Source organism: Delphinapterus leucas, chromosome 6, assembly GCF_059928025.1.
Source record: "Delphinapterus leucas isolate spDelLeu-1000000601 "Yukka" chromosome 6, BTC_Dleu_Yukka2, whole genome shotgun sequence".
Lineage (NCBI taxonomy): Eukaryota > Metazoa > Chordata > Mammalia > Artiodactyla > Monodontidae > Delphinapterus > Delphinapterus leucas.
The window spans coordinates 33,178,923-33,192,760 of record NC_143134.1 but is presented as its reverse complement, the minus strand read 5'-3'; the positions used below and the strand labels follow the sequence as shown (position 1 = coordinate 33,192,760).

At 37.5% G+C, this 13,838-nt stretch overlaps 1 pseudogene; it reads right to left on the bottom strand.

Annotated features, from left to right (window-relative positions):
• Positions 1 to 1,256: 1,256 nt before the first annotated feature.
• LOC149748890 (calmodulin-alpha pseudogene) lies at positions 1,257 to 8,908 on the bottom strand (annotated as a pseudogene).
• Positions 8,909 to 13,838: the final 4,930 nt, after the last annotated feature.

The window sequence follows — 13,838 nt, the reverse complement described above, 5'->3', positions numbered from 1 at the left end:
AGATACAGATGAAAATCTTTAACATAGACCATCTGAGATCTTTGCCTACCTCATAAAACTGTTTCAGCATTAAATTTTACATAAGAAATATTTTAGCAATGTCTTGATATATAGTTACTCTATAATAATAGAGAATGTTATTGTTGGTATGGTTGTGGCTTTTATCTTTATCAAATAAAACCCAGTCCTAAATTTAAAGAGGTTCCAATTGAAATAGAGAACATTAACATGGAATGCAAGCAAATGAGAACCAGAAAAAAAATATCATGAATAAAATTTCATTGTAGGATTTGACTACATTATTGATTGTTTTTATCATTATGAAATATGAACACCTGCTCTTTCGTGAATGTCAACTCTGGGCTGAACTGTGTTAGGCGCTTTACATACACAATCTCATTTAACCTCACTTAATCACTCTAAGGTAGGTATTACTATAATCGTCGTTGTAAATATGAGGAAATTGAGCTTAAATGAAGTTCAGTATTTTTCTCAAAGTCCCCCGGATGGTGGTGATGCTGAAGCTATGACAGCAGGTATTGATCTCAAGCAGGTAGCAGGGTGTAAGGACTTCCCTCCTTCTGCCCCACTGGACCCCGCAGTACACCATCTAAATTTGTTTGGGCATATTTACACCATCTCTCTACTGTTATGTGTTTGCAAGAAACAATGGAGGTGGAGTGGCAGCTCATGTGATGGAAAGCATAGAAAAATTCAGTTCCACGTTTAGCCCCATGGATGTGGACAACCACTAGGGGTCAGGCTAATATTCAGGCATATTTCAGTATTTTTTGGCATAACCATAATGCACAAAACACAAAGCAGCACCTTAATTTGCTCCCCAATATCCAAATGTAAAACAGAACAGCTCTTTGGAAAAGTATTTGGTAGTTTCTTAGAAATTTCGACATAAACTTAACACACAACCCATTCTTTTAATTGCTGAATTGTGTAATATATCCATTCATAAGTTGATAAGACGAAAAGCTCCAAAAAAATTAGAGATAAGAGCAGGCCAAGGGTGAGATAAGACTTTGACTCACGCTGTTTCCTTCCTAAAACATTCACCCCTACCCATATCCTGCTGTAGCAACCTCCTCCATCCCTTCTAACTACTTTTAAAAGATTTTGTCTCTGCTTCATGTCTCTTCATCCTCATATCATATTCAACCCTCAACCCACTGCAATCTGGCTTCAGCCCACATTATTCTACTGAAACTATTCTTGCCAACTTTGTTATGGCCTCCTTTTTGTTACATGTAGTAGGTGTATTCCAGCCTTTATCTTTACTTCCTGTCTCAACACTTCTGGCCCTGTCGATGATTCCTTCTCTTATACTGATTCTCTTTCCATGTAATTAGTGATATTTTATACTTTTAATTTTCCTTCCACACCTATGGTTACTTCTTCACCAGCCTTCTTTCCGGGTTCCTCCTCCTCTGTCCATCTTTTATGTGCTGATACTACTTAGGCTCCTATGCAAGATCCACTTTTCCTTTTACTTGAAAGTGGGGTCAGAGGATCATCTGCATCAAAATCATGGTAAGGAACTCTATTTGTCAAGCGTGTAGATTTGTGAGCTACATCCTATAACTACTCAGTAAGACTCTGGAGTTGGTGCCCAGGATTCTGAATTTTATCACACCTCCTGGGTAATTCATCTGACCCCAAAGTTTGAGAATCTCTTCAACATCTTCCTTGGGTAATATCATCCATTCCTAAATGCTCAATTACCATCCACCTGATAAAAGTTCTAAACTTTATATCTCTAGGTCACATCTCATTCCTGAGCTTCAAAATCCACAGGCCCAAATTTCTGCTAGCCATTTCATTTAGAGTCCTACAGAAACATAAAACTTTCTATGCTCCCAAATGATCTCACTACCTTCACTTGCAAACTTCTGTGTTTTCTATCTTTGGAAGTGGAACCAGCCACCACTGCTGCAGATTCCAGAAATCTAATTAGCTTCCCTGACCTCATATTCTCACCCTCCTCTACTTCCAAACAGCTGTGAAGCTCTCTCAATTTAATCTTCTAAAAAATGATGATTCCAGCTACTTCTCTCCATCAACACTTAGTGCTATTCTAGTTGAGGCCAGCATCATGTATCATCTGGAACCACTGTAGCAGATTCCAAAAGAGTCCCTCAGCCTCTAGACTTAGGCTCTCACCTAACTGTGATCTTTTCTTTACACTGAAATGACTTTTCTAAAATGTGAACCTGACCAGGCAGCTTCCTTATTTAAAACCTTACTACAGAATCCCAATGCTCTTAGAAGGATGTTCATGCTTCCATGGTACAACCTCAGCTTACTGCCTCAGTCTTATTTATTATCCCCAGTCCCTGTTTTATCTTTTAAGAATTCTAACTTTTAGTTAAATTTAACTTCTCTTCGAAGAACACCACATCCTCTTTTGTCTCCATACTTTCACATATTATGCTCACTGTGACTGAAAGATTCTTCTCCATCTCTTTGCTTGGCTGAATTCTACTAATACTTCAGGTATCCCCTTCCATATCACTTTCCCTGGGAACTCTCTCTGACCAGCCCCCCCACCAAATTCAAATAAGAGGATCCTGCAGTGTGTGATTATAATACGCTGTACCAACCCCATCATAGCACTTATTATCGTGCATTTTAAGCTTCAGTTTACTTAACCTTTCCTGCACTAGACTATAAGTCTAATGGAGGCTGGAACCACGTGACCACAGCTTGGAATGTGCCACTATATATCTACTGAATGATTCAACAGGTGAATGACTTTTTAAAAAATAACCACAATCTAAGAAAAAGTGTTACAATCTTATATTTTCAGCTTTCATATAATCGAATTAAAATCAAGACTGGGAAATTACATTCTAGATCTTTAAATGATAATATGAACATTATTTTAATATAATATTTGAATTTTTAAGAATATATAAGTATAAATTTATTAATATTTTAGGGAAAAGTATTAGACAGTGTTCACAATTCATAATTTCAGAGCCACCTCAGAATGAGCCATAATAAATTATATAAAATTCTTTTCACATATTTGGATATAAGAAATACCACTATAAGTTTTAAGCTATTTAATATTGTATTCCTATTTAATAGTACCACAAATTGAATAAAGTTCTTATTGAAATAGACATGAAAAAGAGTCTTGTTCAAGGTCTTTTATCCCTGTTTATTCACTTTCTCTGAATGAATGGAATTTGAAAAGCTATAATATACATTCCCTTATTTGAAAACATATTTTCCTCCTCTAAAACTCATTTTTTTACTCTGTAGATTTCAGGATGACCTCTTCACTGGCAATTTCAAGGTACTTCACTTACTTTTGCATGTGGGCTTTTTAAATAGAACCTGACTGCTTTGAACTTTTGTATTTGAAATCCAGAAAGTAAATTCTCCTAGGGTTCCACATTAGGATTCTTCAGCTAGAAGCTAAGACTGGATATGCATAAAACCAAATATTCAAGCCCTAGAAGTCTGTTCTCATGCCTCCTCACTCAGTGGCCATTCCATAGCAAACTCAGCTCTGGACAGCTCCCTCAGAAATTCACCAAGGTGGGGGAATTCATCATAGATCCAATTCAAGGTGTTGTTACATTGCCACCTCATGACAAATCAGAGCTATGCAACTTCAGAGGACATTGGTATATCCACTGGGATACAGAAATTGATAACAGAGCTGGAAGGTTAATTTTTGCCTTCATATAAATGCTAAACAATTTTTAAAAATGCAAATAATGGAGTTTGGAAGACTGGTTCCTTCACTTACTAGTTGTGTGACCCTAAAGCAAGTAAGATAATGTTTTTTAATGAGCATATATCAAATTAAATATAAAGTGTGGCTTAAGTATACCACAAATGACATCACACAGGTCTGAAATTGAGTTCTTTTCAAGGGCTGGTTTGTGAATTACATAAGAATATGAGATATAACTCAATATACTAGCATACTCCCTGGTACTGTACACCATTCTGGTTAGCACCAATGGCTCCCAATGACAGGACACCGCACTGCCTGGAAGAAAGTGTCATGATATCAAACAATAGGGCAGAACTCCACCAAGTAATACTGAATACTTTTATTAAGGAAACAGAAAAAGAAAAGAAAATATGAAATAGTGGCAGTTTCTTTGCACAAAAGCTGAGTAAAACTTGTTACCCTCAGGGTAGAAAAGTTTCTTGAATTGGGAAATCATACACTGAGCTGAGAGTTTGGAACATTTGTTCACAAACCTATTAACTTTTCTATAGCTTCACATTAAACATCGCAACTAGTTTATTCCCATCTGGGCCAGTAGGCCAAATTCTACCCTGAATTTTTCATTCCTATATTCCCTGTGGCTGTTTTCACTGATCTGCACGCTGTTTCTCAACAAAAAGTGGCTTTACTCCTCCCTTTCTAATTTTCAGAAACATCTTTGTCATCCTTATGACCTTTCAGTGAGGGACATTCAGCATAAAGGGGAAAAAAATATGTAAAAGCATCTTTGTGATGGTTGGCAGAAGATGTAAGAGCTGATATCTGTGCCCTTGGGTGATTATGTACCCACTGGGGCTCCAGGTTTCTCATCTGCTCATCTGTGAAATCAGGAGAGTGATCATAAATACTATTATAAGTTTTTGTTTCTCTAACAAAGTAACTTTCATATACATTATCTCATTTAATCCTTATAACATCCTTATATCCCTATGAGGCAGATACCACACCCAGCAACATTTCATAATGGTATTATACAAATCCGCAGAGGTGAATATGAATCACTGCGCCAGTCAAAAACTCTCATTTAAGGCTGGAGGGAAGATTACTTGTTAACATGCAACAAATATTTCCTGAGCACCTACTGTGTGTTTACCACTGTATCTACACAACAAGGATGGAGTAATGAACAAGTTAGAACACACTCCTGTCCTTAGCAAGCTTACATACGAGAGTGGAGAAAGACTATAAAGTAGGAAACCAGATAACAAACTAGATGATTTAGAGAGGGACATAGCACCATGAAGATAATAAAGCAATATACAACTTGGAATGGATTTGAGGCAAATTGTGCCAGAAGCAGATTTTCTTTAAGTGGCTAAAACAAAGTTTAAAAAGCAAGTAACAATAAAAGAAAATGTTTCCGGTACAGGACCAGCAGTACAAAAAAATAGTGTACGAGTACCTGGATAAAACACCCGTTTTGCAATAGTGCAACTTTTAAGTACATATTGTTGACTGTCCACAGTCCATGCAGAGTTACAACTCCACACTTCAACAACAACATGCTGACAGTTCCTTAAAAAACTACTTAAAAAAAAAGGCATAACCCAGATGTTCCCTCATTTGACCAACTCCATCTAAGTTTAGATGTGCAGAAGGGCTTATTAGATATATCCAGAGTAAGCCACATGCAGCATGTTACTTGATCAATTTTTCTAAAATAAGGTTTCAGGACAATGACAGTAAGATAAGGGAAGAAAACATGGAGGAATGAAGTCCTAATTACTATACACGCATATTTTTTGACAATAGGGGGAAACCTTTTACAGATAAGTTACAAACAAAGAAAAGTCAAATAAACGATTTTGTACAAGAAATTTAACATGTTCTGTACAATGTGTTCACTTTGCTGTCATTTGTACAAACTCTTCTTAGTTTACTTGACCATCACCGTCAATATCTGCTTCCCTGAGCATTTCATCAACCTCTTCATCTGTTAACTTCTCTCCAAGGTTTGTCATCACATGGCGGAGCTCTGCTGCACTAATATAGCCATTACCATCCTCATCAAACACAAGGAATGCTTCTCTAAGTTCTTCTTCACTGTCTGTGTCCTTCATTTTTCTTGCCATCAGTGTCAGAAATTCCGGGAAGTCAATTGTGCCGTTACCATCAGCATCCATCCACCTCATTAATCATGTCCTGTAGCTGCTTCTGTGGGATTCTGCCCAACAGACCTCATTACAGTTCCCAACTCCTTTGTTGTTATAGTTCCATCACCATCCTTGTCAAATAGTGAGAAAGCTTCTTTGAATTCTGCAATCTGCTCTTCAGTCAGCTGGTCAGCCATGCTGCAAGCGCTACCGGTCTCCGGGACTCGACTACTCAAGCACTCAGCTCGCTTGCTCCACTCGGACTAATTCTGTTCTGCTACTTTAATAGACTTATTTTATGCCTAACAGAAACTCAATACATGGTTGATGAGTAAATCTCCAATCAGAATTCATCCCTCCGTTACCTCTATGCCTAAGGAACAGAGTCTGAATCTGTTGTAACAATACTCCCTGTGTGGAAGTCTGGAAAGAAAGTAGAAAGATTTTTGACAAGGACAGTGATTGAAGAAAGAAACAGATTTGAGAGATTCTAGAGAAAGAAGCAAGGACCACGATGACGAGGGGGAGGTGAAATTTTGGGGGGATTCTGGGTGGGTGCAATGAGGAAGGAGGAAATTTCCAGAATGATGGCCAGGTTTGGCGTGAATAAATGGCTAAACTATCAGTTCTCCCAAAAGAGGGTTACCTGATTTATAATGTTTGACACATCCCTTATCACACAAAAGTGCTCGATTGCTTGAATTGTTTTGAATAGTATGTTTTCATTAGTGCTAATAATGAAAACATAATTAAAAGCATGTTTGTAGTGAGAGGCAATAAGTTCATTCTTGCACATGACAAATTTAAAGTTCTTATGGGACCACTAAGCAAAGAGGTCCCATTGCTTGCTGGATATATACGAATGGAGCAGATGGGAAATAGGGTCTAGATTTGTAGATGTGATGCTGATGAGGTTATTGAAAGCAACACAGTATAAAGAGAATACGTAACCTGAGAAGAGAAGGAGTCAGACATTGGAATATCAACATTTAGTGAAGCGATAGGTAACTATGATGAGAGAGGGGTGGAATAGCCAAAGGTGTAGGAGAAAGACCAGGGCAAACTGGTTTCACAGAATTCAAGGTGGAAAAAAAATCATGTAGAAGAGAGTACTCAACTGTGCATTTCACTGGATATAAATTTTATATCAATTAAAAAAAACCACTTACCCTCAGACATCCTTTACTAATTTGTTTTGGCCTAGATTGTTTTGCTTCTAGAGATTCACTGCCTCTGTTGGTATGCTGGAACAGCAGCCTCCAGTGGTTATGGTCATGGAGAACTACGATTTATGGACTAGGTATGGTTTTTTCACATAGTACATGCTCAACGAAGTGAGTTGAACTAAATTAATTGTTCTTCACTCACAAAGAAACAAATGCTTTGCGTGACGCTCTCTTAGGGCAAAGAACATTGGCTTAAAGTGAAGATCCTGGGATTATGCTGGTAAAACAGTCAAGACTGTTTGCTTGAAATACTGATCCACGGTCCAATCGTTGTTTGCTGGCTGCTGTGGCAATCTGAAGCTCCCAAGATCAGCATCTTTGCTCTCCCTTCCCCTCAATTTTTGGTTGTTATGGGAGGGACAGCAAGCCAATAGTTATGCTTAGCTCTGAGTATATGATCAATTATTTCTTTCTTCATAGTATGCTTTCTTAAAAAGCCAAAAAGTGCATTTTTACCCTAACAAGCCTTTTAAAAGTTGCTCATAGTGTGCCACTGACAACAATAGTCCTAAATTTCAATTTCTACTCCACCTCTCAGACTTGCTTTATCTTTTTTAGATCTTTTCTTCTCATCGGACGAGAACATGTTTTTCCAGACCCCAAGAATCTTGAGAACTCCACTGAGTCCACAACACCAGGCACTGGGGTCTTGCAGAGGCGCACAGTTACTAAACAGTTGCTGACCCTTCCTTATAGCTCTCTATCACTTTCTTGTTTCCACTCGTCCGACTTCGGAGCTCTCTTGAAAGCCCATCTCCCTTAAGTTACATTAAGCCCCTCTCAATTCCACCCAACATTTTTCAATGGCTCCCTGCTTCCTTAATCTCTACTTCCCATCTATTCCCCTGGTAAAATTTAGCTTCTCTAAATTCTTCACTTATGTTTTGCATTGACATGCCTTATGTCCAGTCATTTCAGTGAAAGGAAATATCCTAAAAGGGAAGGATTCACCAAGAAGAATGAGGACCATTGATGTATTATACTTTTGCGTGTGTCTTTGAAATTCCAAATTCTTCTTCATTTTCAGCACGTGGTTATATCATATGATGAAGTGAAATATCAATATGTTAAAAAATATAATTTTGTATTTGTGACGAAATCTAATTTATTGAAGCTATATTTCTATACACACACACACACACAAATGGCTATGTTCACAGTTCCCTAAATCTACCATATTTTAGAAATGTAAACATTTTTATATTGGTAGCTACATTACCCCACTGTTTTACTTATTTTACTTAAAAAAAAAAGAAAATATTTGCCTTCTTGTTAAAGGAAAGCTATGTAAGGAAAAAAACGTTACTTTAAAACTATAAAAAGATATATCAGAAGAAAAAGAAGTATGAGAGGCATCTAGGAATTTCAGAGTTCTCTCATGGGCATGGTGAAGTGAACACTACAATCAAGTTAGAGTTCTACCACATACTATTCCTATGTTTCTGGAAAAGTCATGGAGTCTATATTCATGATCCATAGGGACGCTGTCAGAACCAACAAGATAACCTACCTAAAATTGCTGTGTGCTCTTATGTTCTCCCAGAATTGCAGTGAATGGGAATTATTTGGATTGTGTGGAAACAAGTATATAAAGCAAGCTCCAGAAGAATTCTGTTTTCTTTGTTTTTCTGATCAGGTTCGATACTATGATCAGATGCATTATATAACCTCTAAATGCTCTTGTCCACTGTAGACTATAACTAAGTACTTCTATTCAAAACCAAGTCATGTTACCCATCTGACTATAATAACTCACACACTGGGTTGGCCAGAAGTTCCTTCGGGTTTTTCCGTGGATGTTACAAAAAACCCAAAGGAACTTTCTGGCCAACCCAATATTTTGAATTGAAAAATCTTTGGATTAGAATGCCTATGTGCCAATAACTCTAGCCATTGGTGTTGACATATAAAATGAAGGTAAATGCAGCATCTTTCTTACACATTTCACTACTGCTTAGCAAATGGCCCACAAAAGGAGTATAATACATATACTAAATTTGATGGCATAAATCAACGGATAAATGAATGACCGAATGAATGACATACAGAAGCTACGGCACGTTGAGGCAACGAATGCACTGAGTGACTGACGGGAGTCATGGGGTTGTGAAGTTGCTGGGAAGCTCACCTCACACTTCACATCTGGCAAACCATCACTCATTTTTGAAGCCCCAACAACGAAAAAAATCTTCCAGCTACACAGCTTCTGAACCTCAGGCAGGACTGCTCACTCAGAACTATGTCTATCCCTCCTTAAGATCACCTGCCATGCTGCACGACAACTGGCACTGGCATTTGGCCTGTTAGACCACAGACCCCCTGGAGGAGGAGCTGTGCATTTCTGAACACACAGAGCCTGGGACCGTGCCTGACACACACAGGAGGTCTTAACAAGAAAGTAAAGAGTTAGTTGAATAAAAGAGTACTTTACATTTCACTTGAACTCCTTACTGAATAAAGACAATAATTTACTCTTCAGGGAAAAAAAAGAAAACGAAAAACCCATCAATTAAGTAATAAGCTCAGTAGAGTTGGGAAGGAAAAAGAGTAAAACAGGCAGTCATAGCACAGCTGAAAAGCAGACTCGACCATTTATTCTTCTTCTGCACTTAAAACATTTGAGAATGCCATTCTCAGAAAATTACTATAAACGTTCTCATTTATATAATAGGAGAAGCCAGTGCGTGTTTTCCTTCTGTAATTACGGTTATCCAAGAAATCCCATTCAGTGCACTCCCCCCACCCCTTTCCTTCCCAAAACCACAAAGATTCTCAATTACCATTTAGTAGGTTTCCTTGTATATGGGCACTAGACGATGAGAAAGTAAGTTCTACCCCTTCCTCCTTCGAGCATAAATAAAATGAGGGCAGGGGTTTCTCATTTACTTTGTTCTCTGCTCCTTCCTCAGCACTTCGAACTGTACCTGGCACAGAGCAGATACTCAATAACTAACTGTTGCTTGAATGACTGACTACATATTTGATAATAAAGTCATAAATCCTCTCAGCTGAAAAATCTTTGTTTTCCATTCTTAGTACTTGCTTTTTTTTTGGCATGATATCTAAATGTAACCAAAGAAAACTAATAGAAAAAATTTTAAAGATACCTATAAATTTTTTATACATATTCTTCATTCATTCTCTTTACTCCAATTTAAATCTGAAAATTCATATTAAGCAGCCAGAAGTGTCCTAACTAAACTCAAGAAAATGGAGGCAATGTCTTCAGATTTAATGATTTTAAAATCAGTGTGTGAGTTGACTAAATTTGTTTATAGCATTTTTTGTTGAGCAGGAAGTTTTAAGCATATTTCTTAATGCTTTCATTGTGCAACTTAACTTTTTTCCACTGTAAATATATAAAAATGTAAATATGCAGTGAATCCATAGATGATCTGAGTCCTCTTAGTTCACTCTGCCTTCCCACAGGTGTGTATTCCTCTAGCACTAATCTTTGAATTATATTCAAAGCAATCCTGATCAATATAGAAGTCCTGAACTTAACTACTTCGTTACTGCAGAGTTTACAGAGGTGAATTCTGGGTGAAATTTCTAAATCATGCCTTGTTACCACTGGAGATATTAAGTATAGGGCAATTTACCCTGTGTCGCCATACATTTCACAAAGCTGCTAAGTTAAACACATTGCAAAAATAACTGCAATGGCAATTTTAAAATTTCTAAACATTTAGAATATTTCAAATAGACTAAAACTTACCTAGGGGAAAAAGTAATGTATATTCATATATTCACCACACCACAGATTCAGTTTGCCAAATTTGCCTCAAAACTTTTTGTTTTTAATGGACTAGGTCTTCACAGATATAGAGATATAGCTAAAGCTTTCTGTGAACTGCTGCTCAATCTCCCACATCCTCCCCCACCAGCCCTTTCCCAGGCACTCCCTCTAATGACTTTGGTGATTATCATTACTGTCCATATTATTCTTTTACAAAATATTTCTCCCTAAACAATATTTGCAATATTTTCCCTGTTACTTTAAACTTTATATAAACTGTATTTACAATATGCTCAACATAGAATAACACCCGATAAATGCCGTTAGTCTTTTTGTCTTTTTGCCATGGCATATGCTTTTTTTTTTGTCTCTTGACACTGCATTTGAGATTTACTATGTTGAGACATGTAATTATGATTAATTCCCTTTAGCTGTGTCACTGGGCTCTAATCAAACCACTCCTGTCTGAAAGCATCTTTTTCTTTCTTTTGCCCAGCAGCTCCTGGGATCCAGCCACCAGCTCAGGAATGCCTCTCCCCCAAGACTACTTCCTTTGACCTTGGTTTTTTAAAACACTTTATTGGTATAGAGTGATTTTTTCTTGTAATTTAAACAGGCCTAGCATTACTGTTTCCATTTAATGGACATGAGATAATTTAGAGGTTTTAAAGTGATTTTATGTATAGACCATGTAAACTGAATAAATAAATACATGAAAAAACAAGTAAAAGAAAGACCTTGTAATAAACATTATGTACTGTATTTAATGTTTTAATGCAAATGATTCCATAATTAAGTCTGTATATGTTTCCCTGCTCACATACTAGGGAGTTTTTCTAAAATCACAGCTAGTAACAGAACTGCTAGGTTAAAAATGGGTACAATTTTACTTACTAGATACTACACAATTGTTCTGCAAATTAGGCTTATCAAGCTATGCAAAAGACAACAGGGTCTAAAAATGTCCCTTTCTAAACACCCTTACCAACATTTGGTATTGTAAGAATTTAAAATATTTTACCGATTTCCTAGATCTCCTTGTTTCTCATATATTTCACCAATTTCTAGTGAAGTTGAACATCTTATCCATTCTTTATCCATCAGTCCAGTATGGTCCCTTCTAGAAATTGCCTGCTTCGATCCTCATTTGTCCATTTTCCTATTAGTTACTGTCCTGCTAATTTATAGAAATTCTTTATAAATATGAAATATTGATCCTACATTGTTTACATGTGTTGCAAACATCTACTCCCAGTTTGTGACTTGGCTGTTTATAGTGATTTTTATTGAACAGGATATTTTTATGTGGATCAATGTGTCAACTCTTTTATTCAAGGTTTGAATTTTATATTTCATTAAACAAACTCATTCTTATTCTAAGTTTATAAGAAATCATCTTACATTTTATTTTTAAAATTTTAATATTTTATTTACATAATTAGGTATTTAACCTAAATGCAACAGATTTTTTTATATTTGAATGGTATAGATTTTTTTTTTCTATATGGATAACATAGTACTTCCAGGTTAGTTATTTACCAGTCCATTTTTTTCTTCAGTGATCTGTAATGTCATCTCTATTATGTATCACGTTTACATTCACATGCAGGCAACAGCATTCTTTCCCTGGTTTAAAAAATCTAGATCAAGAGGACAGTAAGTTGTTTTAGTCAGCTCAGCCTGCCATAACAAAATGCCACAGGCCAGGTGTCTTAAACAACAGACATTTATTTCTCACAGTTCTGAAGGCTGGGAAGTCCAAGATCAAAGTGCCAGCAGATTCAGTGTCTGGTGAGAGCTGATTCCTGGCTACAGAGGGCCTCCTTCCAGCTTGTGCGTACATAGCCTTTCCTCCATGTGTGCTTGTGGGGAGGGAATTGACTCTCCTGTCTCTTCTTCTTATGAGGACACGAATCTCATCATGAGGGCATCACCCTAAACCTAACTACATCCCAAAGGCCCTCCAACCATCACACTGGGGGTTAGGGTTTCAATATATGCATTTCGAGGGAGCACACAAAACACTGAGTCCGTAACATAGGTGCTCAATAAGTGTTCTTTGATGCATCAAAAAGTAATTTAGGGCTTCCCTGGTGGCTCAGTGGTTGAGAGTCAGCCTGCTGATGCAGGGGACACGGGTTCATGCCCTGGTCCGGGAAGATCCCACATGCCGCGGAGCGGCTGGGCCCGTGAGCCATGGCCGCTGAGCTTGCGCATCCGGAGCCTGTGCTCCACAACGGGAGAGGCCACAACAGTGAGAGGCCCTAGTACCGCAAAAAAAAAAAAAGTAATTTAAACTGATTCTCTGCAGCAGCCTATTACTGAAACATCTTTTAAATCATCTTTCCCCTCTATGAATACAGAGCTAACCCTAGCTATAGAGGAGCCACATCATTTGGGTATTTAGCTTATAATATTCTAACTGTACACATCTAGGGAGATAAAGAGAGAAGGAGAGAAACAAGAATTTAAGTAGCCTAAGTGAGTCTGCCTGCCCTTCCATGCACTAAATATAACCAGGAGGGTAGTGAACAGGGAGACACAAATTAACTGTGCCTACAAGGTATGTCGGTCCCTGGGAACCTCTCTCAGAGTAATCAGCTTGCAGTGTGTGCAGTGTAGTTCTAGTCTGAAGATATGTATTTTTCATATACGTATTTTACTTCATAGAATCGTACACAAATCTACTTACGCTGCACTTTATGTCAAACTTAACGGATTTCTAAAGGCATTTTTTCACTACACATGGTTTCTGCCCTAAGTGCTGACTAAACCCTAATTGCTGAGGCAGACACTACTCCACCATAATCAGTGTGTCAACAGAACATCAAAATACTCTTCTTCTTTAAACAAGAGGTCAGATAAAAAGAGAAGTTTCTAGTCTTCACTCACAGGTGAACCAAGAGGTGCAGGGATAAGAGTGATTTCTGAGATAAAGCCAGCATGAAATAGAAAACTAGTGAGGATGTGCTGTATAGCAAGGGGAACTCTACTTGGTGCTCTGTGGTGACCTGGAT